Below are 21,098 nucleotides of genomic sequence, written 5' to 3' on the forward strand. Positions count from 1 at the left end.
CAAACAGAACTAACATCTGTGGAAGAATAATATGAAACAAAACTAACTGATCTATGTCTAGTACCAAGTTTGCAGTATTGAAGTAGAGAAGGAACACACTGAATAAAGCAACAGGTAGCTATTAAGATGCTAATAGTAATCAGAAAACCCCCTAATATTCGACGTAACATATGTAAATCAGGTAACCAATTAAAGAGCCAGTCAAACCAGCCCTGGTCAATGTGTTTTCTAACCTCTTCCGTCAAGTCATGAAGTTTGTCAATATGAGCCTGAATGGATTTCGTATGGTCAGACAGGTTAAAACAACAAAGACCCTCAAAATCAGAACAATCATGTCCATGTTTAAGCAAAAGATAATCAATAGCCGCCCGGTTTTGCAAGATAGCTCTACGTTCACCCTGGGCGTCTAATAGCATGTCAGACAGGATTGTAGAAGTATGATTAATGGATTTCACCATCCAGCAGGCCATTTTCCCAATAGACTTGGCATTATAGACCGCCAAGGCAGGAACACCAACAATTGAGATAGCTAAACTAAGGTATTCAGATTTGGAATATAAATGCATAGACGAATCACAGTCCTCCTGTAACATCACAGTATCTCGGATCACACGAGAATTGGCATTAGGATGCGATGAAAACATCAACAAGCTCAGTCTGGTAATGGCACAAGGGCCTCAGGAAATGTTCGCGGGAATATATGGCCAGGATGTATTACCACAAGAGAAAAGCCATCCAGAAGGTAGCAACATTGTACGATAATGACTGGGGGTAAGCACTAAACTCTTACAAGTCATATTATTTTGAACAGAAGTACATCATTTCGGTGATCTTCGGAAGCACAAAGTTCGTTCATGAGCTGTGAATGAAGTAGTACCTTTCAATTTTAAACGCACACATTCAGAAATAGCACTGGGATCGCAAGTAAGGAAAAAACATAAATCACCCTGCGTGATATTACAAGTGATTATCTGGGACTGGATCGGGGGTGTCGGATCTGACAGCACAATACATAAAGGGCAATATTCATGTGTAGCAAAATCTCCCTGAAGGACATTAGGACGGGCATTTGATATATTGAAAATATGGGCCAAAGTCTCTAATGAAGCAGGGACAGCAACTAAACAAGTCGCTAAAATGAGGGGCTTTAGTCACTCGCTTGGCTAAAGTAGTCCAAAGGTTCGATGACGAATCCCACGCAGCAAAGGAACGCGGTACTCGGGTTCTCAGATCAGCCCGGGTCGATGGGTTCCCTCCTCTCCCGTCGTAGCAGTCCAAAAGGAGTCCAACGCCGACACATCCTGCAGCAACAGTCCAGAGAATGATCTGAAAGAAAATCAAATACAGGCATTATTTATTCTCGTAGATAACATTTGTCAGCCGGGACAGCTTCCCAGCTATCTTTCCCTGGTCTCATGACTAGAACAGTATTATCATGACCGGTTGCAATAATCTCAGCTTGTTCAGGGGGATTCTTAGGCGATTGCACCCAAACTCTAGCTCCAGGATTATCCGTGGAACCAAATCCTTTTTGTCCTCGTACAGTTAGCAACGTTGGGGCAGTGCCTTTTGTGATCTCACCACTGAAAACAGGCATTATCAACAATTGAGCAATTCGGTCAGTTTTATGTATCGGTAAATCAACCTCACTGCTATTCAGCAGGAGCACCTTAATCTCTCCCTGATAGTCACTGTCAATGACTCCTCCGAGTACTTGAACACCTTTCACAGCCCGCCCCGATCTAGGGGCGATTAATCCAAAATTCCCAGTGGGTATACAGACACCAACACCGGTTTCAATGATGACTCGATCTTTACTTTTTATAATAGTATCATTCATGGCATGCAGGTCTAGGCCTGCCGACCCTGGGGTCGCTCTACATGGAGCCAGTGCTCCGGGGGTAATTTCCCAGTACATCACAGTGTCACCAATAGAATTGGGCTTTGCATCAACATTCGGAGGAAACAAACGCATCAATGGAGATTCAGCATTTAGAAAGGGACGATTATTCAAAATTAACAGTGCCTGGAACAAATAATCCCTCCAATTTTTATACTTGTCATCAGTCAATTTTCGCAATTGATTTTTCAGCAAACCGTTCAATCTTTCAATCAGGCCCGAGGCCTGCGGGTAATATGGTATATGAAACACCCATTCAATATTATTTTCCACACAAAATTCCTGCACCAATCTTCCACGAAAATGGGATGCATTATCAGATTGAATTTGGAATGGGACACCATAATAAAGCATAATCAATTCCAATGTTTTAATGGTATTCACTTGGGTAGCTTGTTTACAGGGGAAGGCCACTAACAGGCCACTGTATGTATCAACAATGGTGCAAATGTATTGACAATTTTTACTCATAGGAAGTGGACCAATATAATCAATTTGCCAAATTTGAGCGGGCAATTTTCCGCGATGTAAATGACCTTTAACAATTTGAGGCACTTTCCGCTGTCTAGCATGCTGACAAATGGGACAATGCAAAATAATGTCTTTGATTAAATCTAAAGGAATATAAATTCCTCGATCAGCGGCCCACCTGCTAGTGGCTTTCTCTCCATAATGTCCTGCTTTCTGGTGGGCCCATTTCGCCAATCCTTCCATATCAGAATCCTGCATGTCCACCAGTGCCTCAGCAATTTTAGATTTTTCATTTGCAATATTATGAAAGAATTTGTCAAGGGAATCTATTGGGGTATGAGCATCCACATGAAAGATTGTAACAGTACTTTGCGGGAGCATTTCCCAAATCTCTTGCCATAATTCTTTTCCCCACAGTTCTTTTGAATGCAATTCCCAATTATGGGAATGCCAAGTCGGTAACCAAATTGCCAATCCATTGGCAGTAGACCAGGAATCAGTAAAAATATGACATGTGCCAGGTAACTCTTGTTTCAAAACTTGATAGACAGCATAAAGCTCAGCGAATTGGCTGCTCTTTCCCTCACCAGTTGTACTCAGCAATTTTTGTGTGATCGGATTATAGGACACTGCCTTCCAATGTCGTTTTGTACCTATGAACCTTGCCGAACCATCCGTAAACCAAACATGGTTTCTGTCCTCCGCAGATAGATCATCAAATGGTTTACCCCACTTAACAGGGGATTCCTGTACTAAAGGTACGGAACATTCACTCTCCGTCTCAACCGATGGCGCCCGCGCCACCTGCTCATGCAAGGATGCAACTCCTTTTGGTCCCACACGTGCCCTGTCTTGTATGTACCATTTCCACTTAATCACACTCGCCTCCTGAGCGTGTCCAATTCGGTGAGTTTTCGGCGAACTCAAAACCCACTGCATGATAGGAATTTCAGGTCGCAGGACCACATCATGTCCCAAAGTTAATTGCTCGGTATCCACCAGAGCCCAATAACATGCAAGCAACTGTTTCTCAAAAGGTGTATAACGCTCACCAGCATCAGGTAACTTTTTGGTCCAAAAACCTAACGGTACTTTACTTTTTCCTTGTTTCTGCCACAAACTCCAATTTGCATAAAGGCCTTGTACAGACACATTCAAATCCACATCACCATCGCACACAGGCCATAAATCCAAGGCATACTGAATCGCTTCTTTTGCCAAACTAAACGCATCTTGCTGTGGTTTACCCCATTCAAACGCATTCTTTTTACGAGTGACACGATACAAAGGGGCCAATATTTGACTCAAATGTGGAATATGCTGGCGCCAAAAACCAAACAAGCCAATGAAGCTTTGGGCTTCTTTCCTACTCCTCGGAACTGCAAACTCAAGAATCTTCTGTTTTACCTGTGGGATCACTTCTCGGTGACCTTCATGCCAATTAATGCCCAAAAATTTTACTGTCTGGGATGGACCTTGTAACTTATCCGGGTTGATTTCCCAACCTTTCTCACGCAGACACTCAAGGATTTTATCTAATTGGGTCTGAACTTCATCTTGTGTTTCACCTTGAATCAGAACATCATCAATATAATGACATATCTGAATTCTCGAATGTACAGGTACCTCAGCCAAATGCTCTGCCACCAGCCGGTGACATATCGTAGGACTATGCACATAGCCCTGGGGAAGACTTCTAAACGTCATTTGACGTCCGTTCCATGTAAAACTGAATTGTTCCTGGCATTCAGGGGCAATCGGGATTGAAAAGAAAGCATTAGCAATATCAATGGACGCATACCATGTACCTGGATGCTTTTGGATTCTTTCAATTAAAGTAATAATATCCGGTACTGCAACAGTCAAAGAGGGTGTGTACCTATTCAATTCTCGATAATCAACAGTCATGCGCCAAGAATTATCACTCTTACGCACGGGCCAAACGGGATTATTCCAAGCAGAAGTAAACGAAGTTATAACTCCTGCATCCACCAAATCCTGAATAGTGGTACTAATCTCTTCATGACCACCTGGAATACGATACTGCTTCTGGCAAACCACTTTTGTCGCCTGGGGAATCTTTATGGGGGGCATTCTTAAACGACCAACCCGTACGGGTCTGGATGATATATAATGTTTAGTTCCAAATTGATAACATCCATCATCCAAATGCAAAGTCATTCCTTTCAGAATGTCAATTCCAATTATGTACTCTAAGAGTGGCACGACTAATACAGAATATTCTTTTCTAGGAATTCTGCCTATTCTCATTTCAAGTGTAGTTTGTACTGCGGGAGTTTCCTTTCCACCTAAACCAGTAATTGTAAAAAATTGGCCTTTAAATTTCTTTGATTTTCCATGAATAAGAGTGGCCTCCGCTCCTGTATCTACCAATGCTCGGGCCCTTTGGATATTACGATGTCTCCAAAAAATTTCAATATCTACATAGGGTCTATTATCTCGGTGAGCCCATCTGTGTACGGGAGCTTGACCTACTTCCTAGTCATTTTTACTGCGTTCTGTCAGCCAGGACAAATCAGGATAAATGTTCTCACGTTTCTCAGGTATCAATATATCATGTTCATATCCATCTCCATTACGAAATGGATTCCTGTCCTCTGTATTGTACTGCGAATTTCGATCGGAAAATCTGTGTCGATCCTCCCTCCTCCTCAACTCAGGGGACTGATCCCTTTCATCTCTACGTCTGCTGTTAACATAATCATCTCTCCCCCTTTCTCTTTCCCCCTCTCGCTCTCTCTCTCTTCCACGTCGAGGGGACGCATCACGTACATATCGTCGATCATCACGACGATCAGAACGCACACGACGGTTGTCATCACCGCTGTCATCAGAATAATCACGATCGCACTCATTTGTCCGCACACGCCGGGCACCCTCCTTTCGGTCTAAACCGCGTTTGCGAAACAAGTCCCACAAACGAGTAGTAGTTTCACCATCAATATCCTCCTTCCTCACACCATCAGCCAAAAGTGCAAGAAACATGTCACGTCTAGTAAGCTTATTGTCTCCAGGAGTACGAGTGTCAGACCGGGACTGTCGTTCAGGTTTAAACCAATCACCCAACTCACCGAGCTGGCGTACAGATTCCAGTACCATAGACAACGCGTTACCAGTCTGATTGATCAATAAAGTCATCATGACTTGCTTATAAGCAACCGGGGAAGAACGAATAATACGATTCCGCACAGAAGACGTCAACAAACCATCAAGCAATCTGTCAGCAGTACTCAGAAAAATCAAAGTTTTCATCACCTCCTCTTTGAGACGTTGTGCGGCATCGCGCAATGTATACCACGGCTTGTCATTCACAGGCCAGTCAGATTCAGTAGGGTACTTTTGATTACAACCCTCAGTCGCCAACTGAAGCAAACTGATTTGACCAGCACCATTATAATTACGAAAATTATCTTGAACAGTAGAATCCGAACTCAAGGAACAAAATTTCAAAGAATCGCCAGCATCCAACATAATGCCAGCAGCGCCCAGTTCATAAAGGCGCACCATCCACGTAAGCAAGGTCTCACCTGCTCGCTGTCGAAATCGCTGCAAAATATCACTAATTTCCTGTTGAGTAAAATCCTCCAAAGAGTCCAAAGGAATACCGTTCGGATTACCGGGAGCCTGCTGCAACTTCCTACGAAAAACAGGATGTACAGAGACCGCAGGAAGAGCATCACAAGGAGCCCGATCAGTAAACTTAGGGGAACAATCTGTATGAGAAGTATCAACACAATGCAAAGAGCGATCGTAGTCGCGGGACTCAACATCTGTAGCACAAGAAGCAGATTTAAAAGCCTGTCCGGAGCGAGAAGACTCGCGATTGTTAGATTCCTCATCCGAGGAACGAGAATCACTCGAATGCCAGATATTACCATCCCATTCATCAGGATTCCAATCCAGTCCGGCTTTCGCCACGACCAGTCGCACTTTCCGTTTAGAAACGCGACCACGACGATTCTTGTATTTATATCGTGCAATCCGAACAGCCGCCCTTTCAGCGATAGTCTGATACGTTTCAAGTTTGTCGGCAAGCAATTTATTTTGACACCGCAACAAAGTATGAGCATTTTGAATTTCAACAAACTTCCGTTCCATTTCCACAAGCTCCTTCTGCAATTTCAACAACCTCTCATGTACAAGCCTTTACGCAGACAAAACAATCCAACCTCTGCGCCCTAAAATAGGAAGCTCCTCACCCTTCGCTACTGGCGCCTTCTGCATACAGGAAATCACATCAGCCGGCTCCGCCAGCTCCAGACAAGAATTCCAATTTTCACTCAAACCAGTAGAATCAGCCCACTCGCGGGCCAAGGCCTCATAAGGCGTTGAATCCCAGCCGGGAATATCAACAGGCAACTTAAAAACAGATTTGGACTTTCTCAAAAACATCCTGACAAAACAAAAACTATACACACAATTATATACAAATAATATACAAATGAAACCACGTACGCGCCGAGTACAAACTCAAAAACAACCACAACGCACACAGGTTTCGTAAACGGTTCGTGACGCCAAATGTTCTGCCTGGTTTCTCAGATTAGATAGGACCAGCTCATCAGAGCATTACTAACTCAGCCAGAATGTTACCCTCTCCCCCTCCCTAGGACCTATTTACAACAGGTAACAACATACATCTACCACCTAAGGACAGGGAATTCCTAAGATGCATACCATGTACCTCCTATAATATCAGGAATCGGCGGCCTCGCGGTCCCATACGAACCCAGACCTCTCTACCCAGACGGCAGTATCAGAATCGGCGGCCTCGCGGTCCCCTACGAACCCAGACCTCTCTACCCAGATGGCAGTATCAGAATCGGCGGCCTCGCGGTCCCATACGAACCCAGACCTCTCTACCCAGACGGCAGTATCAGAATCGGCGGCCTCGCGGTCCCATACGAACCCAGACCTCTCTACCCAGACGGCAGTATCAGAATCGGCGGCCTCGCGGTCCCATACGAACCCAGACCTCTCTACCCAGACGGCAGTATCAGAATCGGCGGCCTCGCGGTCCCATACGAACCCAGACCTCTCTACCCAGACGGCAGTATCAGAATCGGTGGCCTCGCGGTCCCATACGGACCCAGACCGCTCTACCCAGACGGCAGTATCAGAATCGGCGGCCTCGTGGTCCCATACGAACCCAGACCTCTCTACCCAGACGGCAGTTTCAGAATCGGCGGCCTCGCGGTCCCATACGTACCCAGACCTCTCTACCCAGACGGCAGTATCAGAATCGGCGGCCTCGCGGTCCCATACGAACCCAGACCTCTCTACCCAGACGGCAGTATCAGAATCGGCGGCCTCGCGGTCCCATACGAACCCAGACCTCTCTACCCAGACGGCAGTATCAGAATCGGCGGCCTCGTGGTCCCATACGAACCCAGACCTCTCTACCCAGACGGCAGTATCAGAATCGGCGGCCTCGCGGTCCCATACGAACCCAGACCTCTCTACCCAGACGGCAGTATCAGAATCGGCGGCCTCGCGGTCCCATATGAACCCAGACCTCTCTACCCAGACAGCAGTATCAGAATCGGCGGCCTCGCGGTCCCATACGAACCCAGACCTCTCTACCCAGACGGCAGTATCAGAATCGGCGGCCTCGCGGTCCCATACGAACCCAGACCTCTCTACCCAGACGGCAGTATCAGAATCGGCGACCTCGCGGTCCCATACGAACCCAGACCTCTCTACCCAGACGGCAGTATCAGAATCGGCGGCCTCGCGGTCCCATACGGACCCAGACATCTCTACCCAGACGGCAGTATCAGAATCGGCGGCCTCGCGGTCCCATACGAACCCAGACCTCTCTACCCAGCGGCAGTTTATCCTATGATTACCATTACATAAAGGGATCAGTCTCACTATTCATCAGGGGTATAGAACTACAGTATTACCGATCACACAACGGTTGCCAATTTGGATAATGTACAACTTATTCTCTAATTCAAGGGGCTCCTCTCTCCCTTATTCAGTTACCACTTACCTGATCAGGGTTAGCATCTGTTCACATAGCAGCATCTGACTAGAAGAACAGGTTACCCTCTCATACAAGAACACGCAGCACATGTCGGTTCACTAAGAACTGGGGTACTTTATTTCTCATTACAATAAACAATCATATAACACCACACTACAACACATAACCTGCAAAGAGAAGTGAAAGATTAGGTTGTGCACTCTAATAAGAAAGGGTCGACATCACCTTATTAATATGAAGTCTGCACTCAGCAGTCATCTAGGTTCCCTTCTCGTCTGTGCCTTGGCTCGTCTTGAAGTCACACCACCGCAATCACGGGTACACGGCTGCACCGCTATGCGCTGTTCCCTTCACCCTTCTCCAAGTCACTGGAACCTTCCTCTCATCGGCTACTCTCTTTTCCCTGGCTGTTCTGCTAAGAGAGTATCTGTTTCTCGATTCTTCTCCGCCTTTGGAATGGCGCCTGTCTTCCCTGGAATAAGTAATAGCTTTGCTGCTAACGGCTAGATGCCGCCTACGGACTAACTCCACAACTGTCTCGGGCTTTCACTAATATAAAAGCGTGTTTCTTCATGGAAAATTCCGGCCAGTAACCTGCCGCCCACCAAATTCTTGTACCTCCCCGTACCAAGGACACGTTCCCAGCCGGCCGGCCTGATGTTGTGTCTTCGGCATGAAGAAAAATACAATCCTTCGACAAGGGCCGGCCTGAACCGGTTCTCTCCAAGCGAACAACACCTCATAACTAAAACATTACACTTGACCTAGAAGCATCCCAAGCTGCCGGAGCAGAAAGAAAGATGGAGTCTCTCCCGTTTGAGGCCTACCAGGCCCGAATTCAGCATAACTCCATGGAAAGTATAATAATACCCTAACTGAAGGACGGATTATCCCTAATACTAACAAATCTATCCCCTAGCCTATGTGTATAAGCCCTAATCTAAGGAGGAGAATACAGAATTATATCAAAGTGCCTTGTAAATAGGCTCTATTCACTACTCTAACCCTTGCACTGGAATGATAAGAGACTGAAGTCACCTTCAATCACCTTTCCTCAAAAGAGGGCCGGGAAAATCGAGCAGAACATCAGGGAAGAACATGATCTTAGCGTTCTCGACGCTGATGTCCGGCAGTTTCCCAGTCTCCCTCAGAATGGCGTCGCGATCCCGATAGTTGAGGTTACGAATAAGCATGGGCCTGGGGTTGGATCCCGCGGGAGGAGGTCGCGCTGGCACCCGGTGGGCCCGTTTCACCACAAAATGTTGAGAGAGGGTACCCTCAGGCAATAAGTCTATGAGCCAGCGCTCCATGCGCTCCGCCGTCTCTCTACCTTCCCATCGTTCCGGAAGTCCTATGATGCAGACGTTGTTTCTCCTCGCCCGCCCTTCCGCATCCTCCGCGCGGTCCTCTAGGAATTCCACTCTGTTGAGGAGGTCCTGAACGTGTCGGTCCATTTGTTTGATCTTGGGTGTGGTATCAGACATGACGGCCTCCAAGGCAGTCGTTCGTTCGGATAGTTTCTTATGATCAGCTCGGAGGTGCGTTAAGTCAATGGCCACACCATCAATTTTCGTCTCCAGAGACGTACGAGTCAGTTGCAGTGACTCCTCCAGGCGTTCCATCGCCGCGAGCATCGTGTCCAATTTGGAGGCAGCCAGGTCAGGCTCGGCCGTCTTCGCCATCTTTCCCTTCACTTCGGCGCTGCTAGCACCAGCTCTCGTCTTGGGTCCCCCAGACATGTGCAGAGCACTATGGTCGATCCGCCAGTGTTTCCGTGAAGGCCTCCCAAAGCCCATATGAGGACACAGCACGCCGCGGGGTTGGTGGATATTAACTTCAGGGGTATGCAGGGCGACCCCTTCGTCGTCCCGTGTTGGCGACACCACTACCCACCAGGATTACCGGCCACAGTCGAGGAGGGGGGGAGAGGGACAATGCACATCTTCTCCGCCTGGGGTCGGCGCTGGTCGGCACGTGCAGATGGCAGGCAGTATGTTGCCGTGGGGACCAGGGCGGGAGTCACAGACCGGCGACGACAGTCCCTACGAGGCGGCCACCCATGTAGTAGGCGCTGAGCACCACAGCACGCAGGGCAGTGTGGATGGCGACCGCCGTGTTATGGCCCTTCGCCCCACAGCGTGTCCACCAGCACACCAGAGGAGAAGTGTCTCGTCGAGTGGGGGGCAGTGAGGATCAGAGTCCCAGTCGGACAGGTGGCGATGTCTCCTTGTCCACTCCAGGTACCACTCATGGGGGTAGTTGTTAGCTGTATGGTACCCCTTCTTCACATCCACCTAGGGTGTGTTCCAGACGTGGGCAAATTCCGACGTCCCCTGGGCAGCAGGGGGGCGGCGTCTCCGTGGGCTCCTCGTGAAGTCCTGCAACAACGCCCAGGTAAAGAGCCCACGAGCAAGTGCGTCAGCAGCGGGGCCTCCCGGGGGGTGTATGGTGTCAGGTCCTGGGGAGCGCAACAGGCGACTATTGATGGCAGCCGGCAGTGCGGCCTACTACGTTGTAGTCCAGGCAGGCCGCTGGTTGCGCAGCTCACTCCCAGGGCGTCTGAGCCAGGAAGGGCACCCCCTAAGTGCGCTAGAATCTGGGGGGGTGAAAGTCCGTGGCCACACCGCCAAGCCACCAGGTCCCGTACCGCAAGAGACTCAGCTCCAAGCTCCACAGCCGCAGCGCCGTCGCAGCTGCGTTCCGGTCATTATGTCAGCCGGAGGGGGGGCAGATGTGTTCGGGGACGCCGCTCCGGTCAGCCAGCCACCTCCGATATGCCCATCGGGGGCCCAGTGCTCATCCTACCATAGCCGCAGGTGTAAGCAGGGCGACGCTGCGGATCTTGAGGCCTCGACGCTCCACGACTCCACTCCCAGCAGTTGGGCCTTGTGGACACGGCTCGACCCCGGTCTCGCGTTAGCAGATGCGCCGGCCGGGGGAGCTTGCCAGGGGAGGTGCCGGGTCTCAGTCGGCTCCGGGGCACTTGCAGGGCCACGATCAGCCCCAAATTCAGGAGGAGGGCCGAGGATCATCCACGGGAGCTCCTCTGGGGATGTGGGCCAACAACGGAGAAATGAGACGGATAAACGGCCTGCGGTCGGGGAGCTTAGCACGGAGCTCTACCCGGGCACGTCCACCGCCATTGCGTGCTTAGCCACGCCCCTTTGGGACTACATGTCCCATGATGCATTGCTGGATATTGGCAAAGCATGGACTGGAGTGGGATTCTTGCAGGGTAATTGGGGATTGTGGTTAGGGAGGGACCACAGCATGCTGTGTATGCTTCTTACCTTGTCTGTTGGCTCCTGTGGCCGAACTGTCCACGTCTCCAATGCCACTGAGGCTCTCCAGCTGGAGGGTGGACTCCACAATTTGTTCCAAGGCAGTCGGTGCAGGCTCTGTTGATGTTCCCCACCTGGCTTGTTTGAGCCTGTCATCCACGTTTCCTGAGATCGTACCAGCGCTTCTTAAGTTCCTCTGTCGAGCCCTGGGTCACGCAGATGGCATTGATTTTCTGCTGGATCACGAGTCATTTTTGCCTTTTTTGGAATTTGGGAACGTGCAGTGATTTTTTTCCCAAAGAGCTGGTTGTGATCCTTCACCACCATCTCAATCAATACTTCCAACTCCCTCTCACTGAACTTATGTTTTCTCTTGCTCTCGCCAGCATCCTTTCCCTTCTCCTGTGTGTCCATGGTATCTTTGGTGGGTCAGCAAGGTGGTTGCTGTGCAGCTCCTGGGGTTTTGCTTCAGCTCCCTGCCTCTCCTACAGCTTTGGGATCAGTGTAACTGCATGGATGTGGCAATTTCCTGGTTTTGAGGTCATCAGGAAGCACAGCATTGGCTGTTTCACAGATTTGCAATTTTTTTAAATACTGGATTCGCTGAATACCGATTTGATAATAAGGAATCACTAATGCTGAATCGGTAATAAGGATTCAGTATTTATTTTAGCAGATATTACCGAATCGCTAGCTTTTAGTGATTTCTAGCTACATCAGGGATTGCAGTTCTTAATAGCAATTCGGTAAAAATCGCTATTAAGAAGTCGCAATTTGGGTTTTACCTTCCACTTTGTGACTGTCTACAATAATATTGTGAAAGGGCAGGTAGTGGTCCCTCGGGCCACTACATGTCCTTAAAAAATGAAACAAAAACGTTTCATTTTTAGTTTTTTAATGCATTCCATTTTCCTGTAAGGAAAATGGATAGCGTTTAAAAACAAAATATATACTTTATTGAAAGGCAATCCTAAACATGGAGGTCTGCTGAGCCCAGCAGGCCACCATCTCTGGCAGGGCCAGTCATTCCCAATGAGGTCGCAAACTGTGACAGCCTCATTAACATTCATGTGCCTCGCAATTTGCGACCCCATTGGGAATCGCAAACAGTGTTAAACACACTGTTGTACATGGCAAATAGCGCCTTGCAAATTGCGAGTCGCAAATGCGACGCAATTAGCGAGGCGCTATTTGTCAGGTCATACATCTGGCCCTAAAATCTGTACTGAAATAAACAATTCCAACTGCAGTCTTTTGGTTAATACTTGAGAAGAATTTAGCTTGTCAGTCTGCAATATTGGGTTGTAATTCCTGAATGGGGGGAAAAAATCCCTATGAGTATTTTTGCCTGATACAATTTTACAAGAACTGCAACATTTTATTGCAGCTCAGATGCCATAGTTATCTTTACACAGTGCTCTGAAATATTTTACTTTATTGATCATCTCATAATGTCTGCGCCAGGTGATCTCAATCTTACTTAATGCAATTCCCTGTGGTTGTAACTCAGGGGAGAACCATTAGTAGTTGTTCAATTTAGGGTTGACAGTCATCTCTTTCACTGGAGCTATCTCCTCAAATGTAGAGGTAAAAGCTTTCATGTCATTATCAAGCTTTCCTTTGGGATTTGTATTCTTTTTTGGCAATGTAACACAATTAATGACTTCATAAAATGCTTCTTTGAAAGTTTGAGGAGCCACTAAGCTCTGGATGGTGCCTATTTTTTCTCTTTTTGTCAAGCTCCTTTAAGTGAAACAGACTGATGTTCCAATAATGTATGAAAATATAAACACCATTATTCAGTCCATGCCATTTGCAAGGCCTGAAAGAAGATCAAGCTCTGATTTAATCTAGAAATCAAAGCTAGGATGTGACCAGCTGAAAGTGATTGCCCGTTTATAATTTGCTCAAACCCCAAAACTGAGAAAGTTTGAATCACTCTTGATGCTAGTGTGTCATTCAGTGAGTCTGTCTAGAAATTAAAATCGCAAAGGCAAAAGAGATTGTAGGTTGGCAGTGTTTGTAGAATAAACCCCTTCAGGCAATTAATAAGGGGGTGAAATAACCTAAAATTCATGTTTATTTCCAAAAGTCTGTTAATTTATTTCGAAATTCATTACCTCTATCCCTCTGGAGTTTTTTAGAGACATGCACCATTAAGAGGCCGCTCCAGTCAACCACTTCCTAATAATCTATTTACTTAATTTGAAAGGAATGAATAAATTAGGCTTAGATAAGGACTAATCAGGAGACAGATTAGGGAGAAGGGCTCCGTTCAGATGGAGAGCAGTGGCACCCGATGGCACTTCATTTTGTGTATCACAAGCAAGTTGGGTTCGAGGGAAGAGAGGCAGACCAAAAGTGGAATGGAAAGCAGTGCAACCTGGTGGTTCTTAATTCTGTGTAGTACAGGGAAATGAACCCAGTCCAGGAGACAGCAATTAAGGGACAAACTTGACCCAAGAAATTACTCATTTAACCCCTACAATGGAAAGTTGTTAAGTTGGATGAAGAAAAAGGGCGAAAGGGAATAAGAAAAGCTTGAATTATTCATACCAGAGAGAGAGAGAATCCTTTACTCTGTCACACTTATAATAAGGCAGTATTTTTATTTTAAAAAGGCCTTTGGTTGGTCCACAAAGATTAAAACACACTTGCGCTGAGTTGGTTCCATATGCTAGTTACCGATTTTGTTGTGATTTTTTTTATTTAGAGGCACTGTTTTAGACTTCATGTATTGTTTGTCTGAAGAAGGAGATTTGATTTCCATTTGTGGGACTTCTGAATGACAATTGCTTCTCTCAATCCTTTCTAATTCTGTCCCAGCTGGTGCTTGCTAGGATGCCATTCCTGCACATGGTTGGCTGTCAGTGATTGCATGACTGTGGTCACCCGATTGAAGGAAAATTAGTTCTAGAAAACCAGATTTATTCTCGATTTCTCTTTTATGCTTTTAGGAGCTCCTTTTACATCCATGCTCACCCAACCGTCTCACATTCCACCCCAAGTGTTGGTCACAAGGAGGCCCCTTCTTGCACTAGGTCAGATACCTTAGACCACATAACCATGGTCACATGACTAAAATGATATGTCCATCAATTTATTTTCCAACCACCAGGGCCCAATTCACAAAGGGCCTCTGAACTTGTGTAATAGGCCTGACAGTCAAGGCAGGACCTTTGTTCTGTGGTTACTCATTGCGGGGCCCCTGCCATGAGTGTGGTCCCGTGCCATGACTGCAGGGCTGCCACCACGATTGCAGAGGCCTTTTGTGAATTGGCCGCCCAATGTTTATTTAGACTAGATTCAGCCATCCTCTTGATATCTGAAGGCATCTAGGGGCATATTACCAACAACTAGCGATAATTTTTGTCTCTAACATGTGCGGCGATTTTTATCGCAGATAAACCTTGCTATTAGCAAGGTTTATCGCAAATGCGATAAAAAACGGCCGCAATGCATGAATATCGCTGAAAAGTCCGCGATATTCATGCATTATCGAGCAAATGCTCTTAGCCATGTTATCCACCTCCCATTGGATAACATGGTGAAGAACTGCTCAGGGCAGGTGTTAGCTTTTGGAGATATTCGCGCTTAGCGCAAATATCTCCAAAAGTTGGTAATGGGAGATAGCGATGTTAGCGACTGTTTCCAGTCGCTAACATCTTGGCACGCCCACTTTGCATGTCATTAGTGATAAATATCACTGACATGCAAAGCGGGGCCCAAGATGGTCGCTATCTCCTATTAGCTGTCACTAACTGGTGTTAGCGGCAGCTTGGTAATAGGGAGATAATTTTATCTCCGCTTTCTTGGCTTTTAAAGCCAAAAAAGCGGAGATAAACCCCTTGATAATATACCCCCTAGATCCCTTGACGCTCATCTTGTGGTTTGTTTCATAGCTTGCTGTTGTAATCCAGCAATCCAGGAGACAGGAACTTGGGTAAAAGGTAGTTTATTTGAAGACAACTACACAGCTCATCATCTGCCAATACCTTCTAGATTAACAGTCTACAGTCTCAAAACATAACATTCTACCATACACTGGATGTGCATGACATCATAAACTGGATGCTGAACATGACCAGCATCTTAAAGAAACACAACACAATTTTAATACAATTAATAAGATGTAGAATACAACATACCTCCCTTTCTTCCAAAGGGAAGAAATGTACAAATAAAAAAACTTAAAGGAAACTTAGCAAAAACAACAGGAAGCTACTCGCGAAACCTGCAAGGCAAGTTGATAGATCTAGAACTCTTTCTGCTAACTAAATTCGTATTATTGGTAAGTAAGTCACCTTGTTGAGTAGCAACAGTAGCTTCTTTAGCTTTAGCTTTCACAACCTTCGAAACATTCCACCAACATCCTCCTTCAACTTGAACAGCATTACCACCTATTCTCACTATTTTGACAGGTTCACTGTACTTACTTCTCCCTTTCTTCACATGTGTAGAGTTTTTTATTCTTATAAAATCCCCTACACATAAAGTGACCATTTTTGTCTTTTTCTTATGATCAAACCAAGTTTTCTCTTTATCTTGAGCCACCATAGAATTTGACTTGACTTTTTCTAAGACAGATTCAAGATCAATAACAGAGGTAGACCATTTTGACATCCAACTAGGCCTAAAGCTGGTGTTAGCTTTCCTTCCCCTTAAAATTTCGAAAGGAGAAATCTTTGTGGATGAGTGAGGTGTTGTTCTGTAAGACCAAATCATACTTTCTAAACAACATAGAACATCATGCCTTGTCTCCACAGCCCACTTGACACAGTCCCCCACAGCACGATTCATCCTCTCAACAAGGCCATTCGTTTGTGGATAATAAAGTGAACTCTTACAGTGTTTAATTCCACATGACTTGAGAAACGACTGAAACTCCAAACTAACAAACTGAGTGCCATTGTCAGAGACAATCGATTCAGGAAAACCTTCTCTCATAAACACCTCCTTAAGGAACTTAATCACAGTGGAAGAACTAACCTCTTTAACAACTTTAATCTCGGGCCACTTCGACGTATAATCCATTAAGACTATAATGAACCTCAAACCTGACGGCAAAACATCAAAAGGACCCATTATATCAATGCCTACTTTAACCCAAGGACTACTGGGACACTCAATGGGAGACAAAGGTGGAACAGTATTTTTGAGTGATTTTTCAGATACAGAGCACACTGGACAATTCTCAACATAAGTGCGAATCTCATTGTCCATGCTCGGCCACCAAAAATCTTGTCGTACTCGACGTATTGTAAGAGACATTCCCAAATGCCCTTCATGAGATTCTTTCATGATAGTAGGTCTGAGATTATGAGGTGGTATTAATTTGTCGCACCTCACTAAAAGCCCATCTTCAATAGAGATTTCAGATTCAACCTTCCAATATGGCTGCAACATAGAATTCAAAGATTTTTCTTTGGGCCACCCACTTCTGACATAATCAAATACTTCCTGCAACACTTTGTCCTTTGTCAACAATTCTCTCCAATTCTCTTCAGACCCCACAGCTAACACAGGTACATCTATTGAAGCTACAAAACAATCCTCCTTGTCTTCATCATTCAAATCATGAAAATTCGTACCCTCTCTCACACCATCACTCTGAGGAAAACGTGACAAATAATCTGCTCGTGTGTTTTTCCCACCAGAAATGTGCGTGATGTCGAACTGATACTGGAGTAAGTTGGTCACCATTCTTGTGATTCTGGGCGTGCAACATTTGCTTGGACCAGCTGACAAAATGGAAACTAGTGGCTTGTGGTCAGTAATCAAATTGAAATGCCTACCCCAAATATACGGCCGATATTTGTCAATAGCCCACACACACGCCAGCAACTCTTTTTCAATAACTGAATACTGAACTTCAGCACTTCTAAGCACTCTTGAAGCAAAAGCAACCGTGAACTCTCTCTCACCGGAACGTTGAGTAAGTATGGCACCCAGACCTACTTTGCTTGCATCCACAGTAATGTAACAAGGTAAATCCGGATGAAATGGGGTAAGTGCATCACCTTTTCTAAGAATGTCCTTAACTTCAGAAAAAGCTTTATCACAGTCACTGGTCCATGAGAACTTCGTGGAGAATTTGAGCAAATTACTGATGGGTCTAACAATAGACGCATACCCTGGTACAAATCTCGAGTAATACTCCAAAAGTCCCAATAAGGATTTAACTCCCGACCTGTCTTTCGGTATTGGTGCCTTCATAATGGCATCAACCAACCCTTCCCTAGGCTTGATCCCCTCGGAGGACAACAAATGTCCAAGGTATTCAACTTCACTGCAACTGAACTTGCACTTTTCAGTTTTCAAAACAACACCACTTTCTTTAAAAATGCCCAAAACCTTCCTGACAATGTTATCATGTGTCATATTATCTTTAGCATGGATTAGAACATCGTCTTGGAAAACAAGAACCCCCTCAACATCTCTCAACAAGTTTTGCATCACACGTTGGAAAACAGAGGCTGCAGAGGCTAATCCGAATGGCATCCTCTTGTAACGAAATGTACCTAGTGGTGAAATAAAAGCAGTAAGAGATCGTGAGTCAGGGTGAAGTTCGATCTGATGATAGGCGCTGGCTAGGTCCAGCTTTGAAAAAACTTTAGCACCTTTGATATTAGTAAACAGATCAGTGATTTTGGGCAGAGGATGGGAATCAACCCAGATCTCTTTGTTTAAAGACCTGAGATCTACACAAACTCTGAGTTTTCCATCCCTCTTACGTGCGACCACAAGAGGAGATAACCACAGCGAAGATTCTGTGGGTTCAATAATTTCCTTTTCACAAAGCATGGTTATTTCTTTATCAAGGTCTTCCCTGACACTAAAAGGAACACTTCTGAGCTTGTGTTTTATGGGAGTAGCCCCATGTTTCACTATTATTTTGTGTTTGAAACCGGCAATTTTGCCAAGTTGATTTCCAAACACCGAAGGGAATTCATTGACCCACCTAGTGTTTTCCTCTTCACAGGATACAAGTAAAACTTGCTCTCTCCTTCCTGGTCTCAACTGCATGCCAAAAAGTCCTTGATGAAACCACCCTAGGATGTTTAACCCATCAACAGCCACATACACTTTCCCCCTGATTCTTCTACCCTTGAATTCTAGGTAATCTTCGAAAAATCCTGAGAGAGCTATTTTGCGTTTTTGAAATGAAATGGGTTTTCTGTCAGGAGGAAATAAAATTCTTTCACCCCATGTTTCACGGAACAACTCATTGGTGATTATAGTAATTCTGGCACCCGAATCTACTAACAAATTGAGTTTCTTATCACCTACTAAAATTTCAACAATGGGATCTACACATGTCGAAGGATCCCCAGTGAGTGGGATTGATGTACCATCAGATTCTATATCATCAGTAACAATGGAGATAGTTTCTGTGTCGGAATCTTCCTCTGATTCCACAACACAGGCTATAGCCTTCTTTTGAAATTTTTTCTTTAGGCACACAGTAGCGTAATGTCCCACTTTCTTGCAATAATTGCACATAGAACTCATGGCAGGACACCTTGAACCTTTGTTGTGAGAGGAGGCTCCACAACACAAACATATGTTGTTGGGTACATGCCCATTATCTTTGAACTTTGCAGAAGAACTGTCTTTGAGTTTAGGAGTAAGATTGTTAACAGGTTTAAAAGATCTACTTTTGTTCTTTTTTTGACCCCCCAACAAAATTAATACTGTCTATAGACTTGTCTTCTAATTCTTTTAGTGAAACATGAGAGGTTTCAATACTTTTCGCAATCTTGATGGTTTCATCAAGAGTGGGATTGTCCATAGTGAGTAACTTCTGTCTAGTTTGTTTGTCTTTGCAATGACCAACAAATTGATCACGAATCAATTGTTCGGTGAAATTTTCAAACAAGCAGACAGAGGCTAGTTTTCTAAGAGTGGAAAAGTATGTATCAACGTCCTCACAATCAGACTGTTTCCTCATGAAGAATTTATGCCTAAGTACAATTAAGTTAGGTTTCTTATCAAATCTCAACTTAAGTTTCGTGACAGTGGTTTGATATTCATCAGTAACAACTTCATTGTCTACAGGAAGATCAGGTAAATGTTTGAATATGGTTCTCCCTTCAAATCCCAAGGAGTGTAGAAGAAGACATTTCTTTCGCTCAGGACGAAATCTTGAAGCTCCAATAGCACCTAAGTAGGTTTCGAAGGCATCGAACCATATATCCCACTTCACAGGAGGATCGCCAGGAGAGTCGAGAAATGCAGGTGGAGCATTTATGGATTGTAAAGAAGACATTTTAGAATCTACTCGCTAGATATGTAAAGTTTGAATAATAAAAGATAATATACTATCTTCACATTTCCATTTGTTTTAAACCTTTGTAGAATTAAATTATGTTTTTCACAGGTATTCAAGTGTCTTGTCTCACAGTAGGGAAGAAAAAAATTTTTTCTTCTATGATGTCATACTAGTGAGTAAAAGCGTGGGAAAGACTGTGTGAAAACCTTATGGAATTGTCTGTGAAGAAAAAAAAAACAATTGATTGTCAAAAATAGTGGTGTTCCAAGAATGTTCAAAACAATTGACAATCCAGGCTGGATTTCTCAAGCTGTAGTCAGGTTGCTTAGCGACTGGACAAAGAATGTTAGCGAAGAATGTAGCAGAGAGGCTCTTGAGTTGAAGGTTAGTTGCTTGGCAACAGAAAGAGCAAGAATTTTCTCTTCCGCGTATGACAGATATTGTTTCTGCGCATGCGTTGAACACTCGTCACTACTAAAGGTCAACAGTCGAAGCCGTGTGAGTTGACGTGTGCTGAGTAGAAAAGTAAACAGGGGGAGCGAGGCACCGCTCGAGGGAGTAGACGCGTGCCGGATTGAAAGTGTCAACAGCGTTGACGCGTGTTGGATTGAAGGTATGAACAGCGTTGACGCGTGCAGGATTGAAAAATCAACAATGTGAGCGTGCCACTGCTCGAGATTGTTGACGCGCTGGAGAAGGCGTTACACAAGAAGTAAATAAATGTGTACTTTTGATTAAGCTTAAGTGACAATACTGCTCTTTGAAACTGCTGTGACGCACCAATCAGTCTGCTTGAGTTTGAGCGGTAGTACTGTTTTAGAAGCTGGGTTAACGCATTAATCACGCTGCTGGTATTTATGCAGGCAGGTATTTGGTTGAATAAACATGCGTTTAAAGGATTTAGATTGTTGAGAAAAAGCAGAAGAGCTAACGCTTAGCGGTAAATCTTGGAAATACTGAAGCCTTCATTTTTGAACAGAAATAGCAAGCGCTGTGAAGTAGAAAGTCAGGATTGAAAGCGCTGCAGAGGTTGATTTAAAGAGGATAAGAGTCACTTATCTGTAGTCGATGTTGGAAGGCATTTGAAGTGATGAGCTCCAGGCTTTGATGGTAGAAGGTTCATTGAAGAGTTGAAATGGCAGATGGTTTGAAGATGAAATAAAG

This window comes from Lissotriton helveticus, chromosome 11, assembly GCF_964261635.1.
Source record: "Lissotriton helveticus chromosome 11, aLisHel1.1, whole genome shotgun sequence".
Classification (NCBI taxonomy): domain Eukaryota; kingdom Metazoa; phylum Chordata; class Amphibia; order Caudata; family Salamandridae; genus Lissotriton; species Lissotriton helveticus.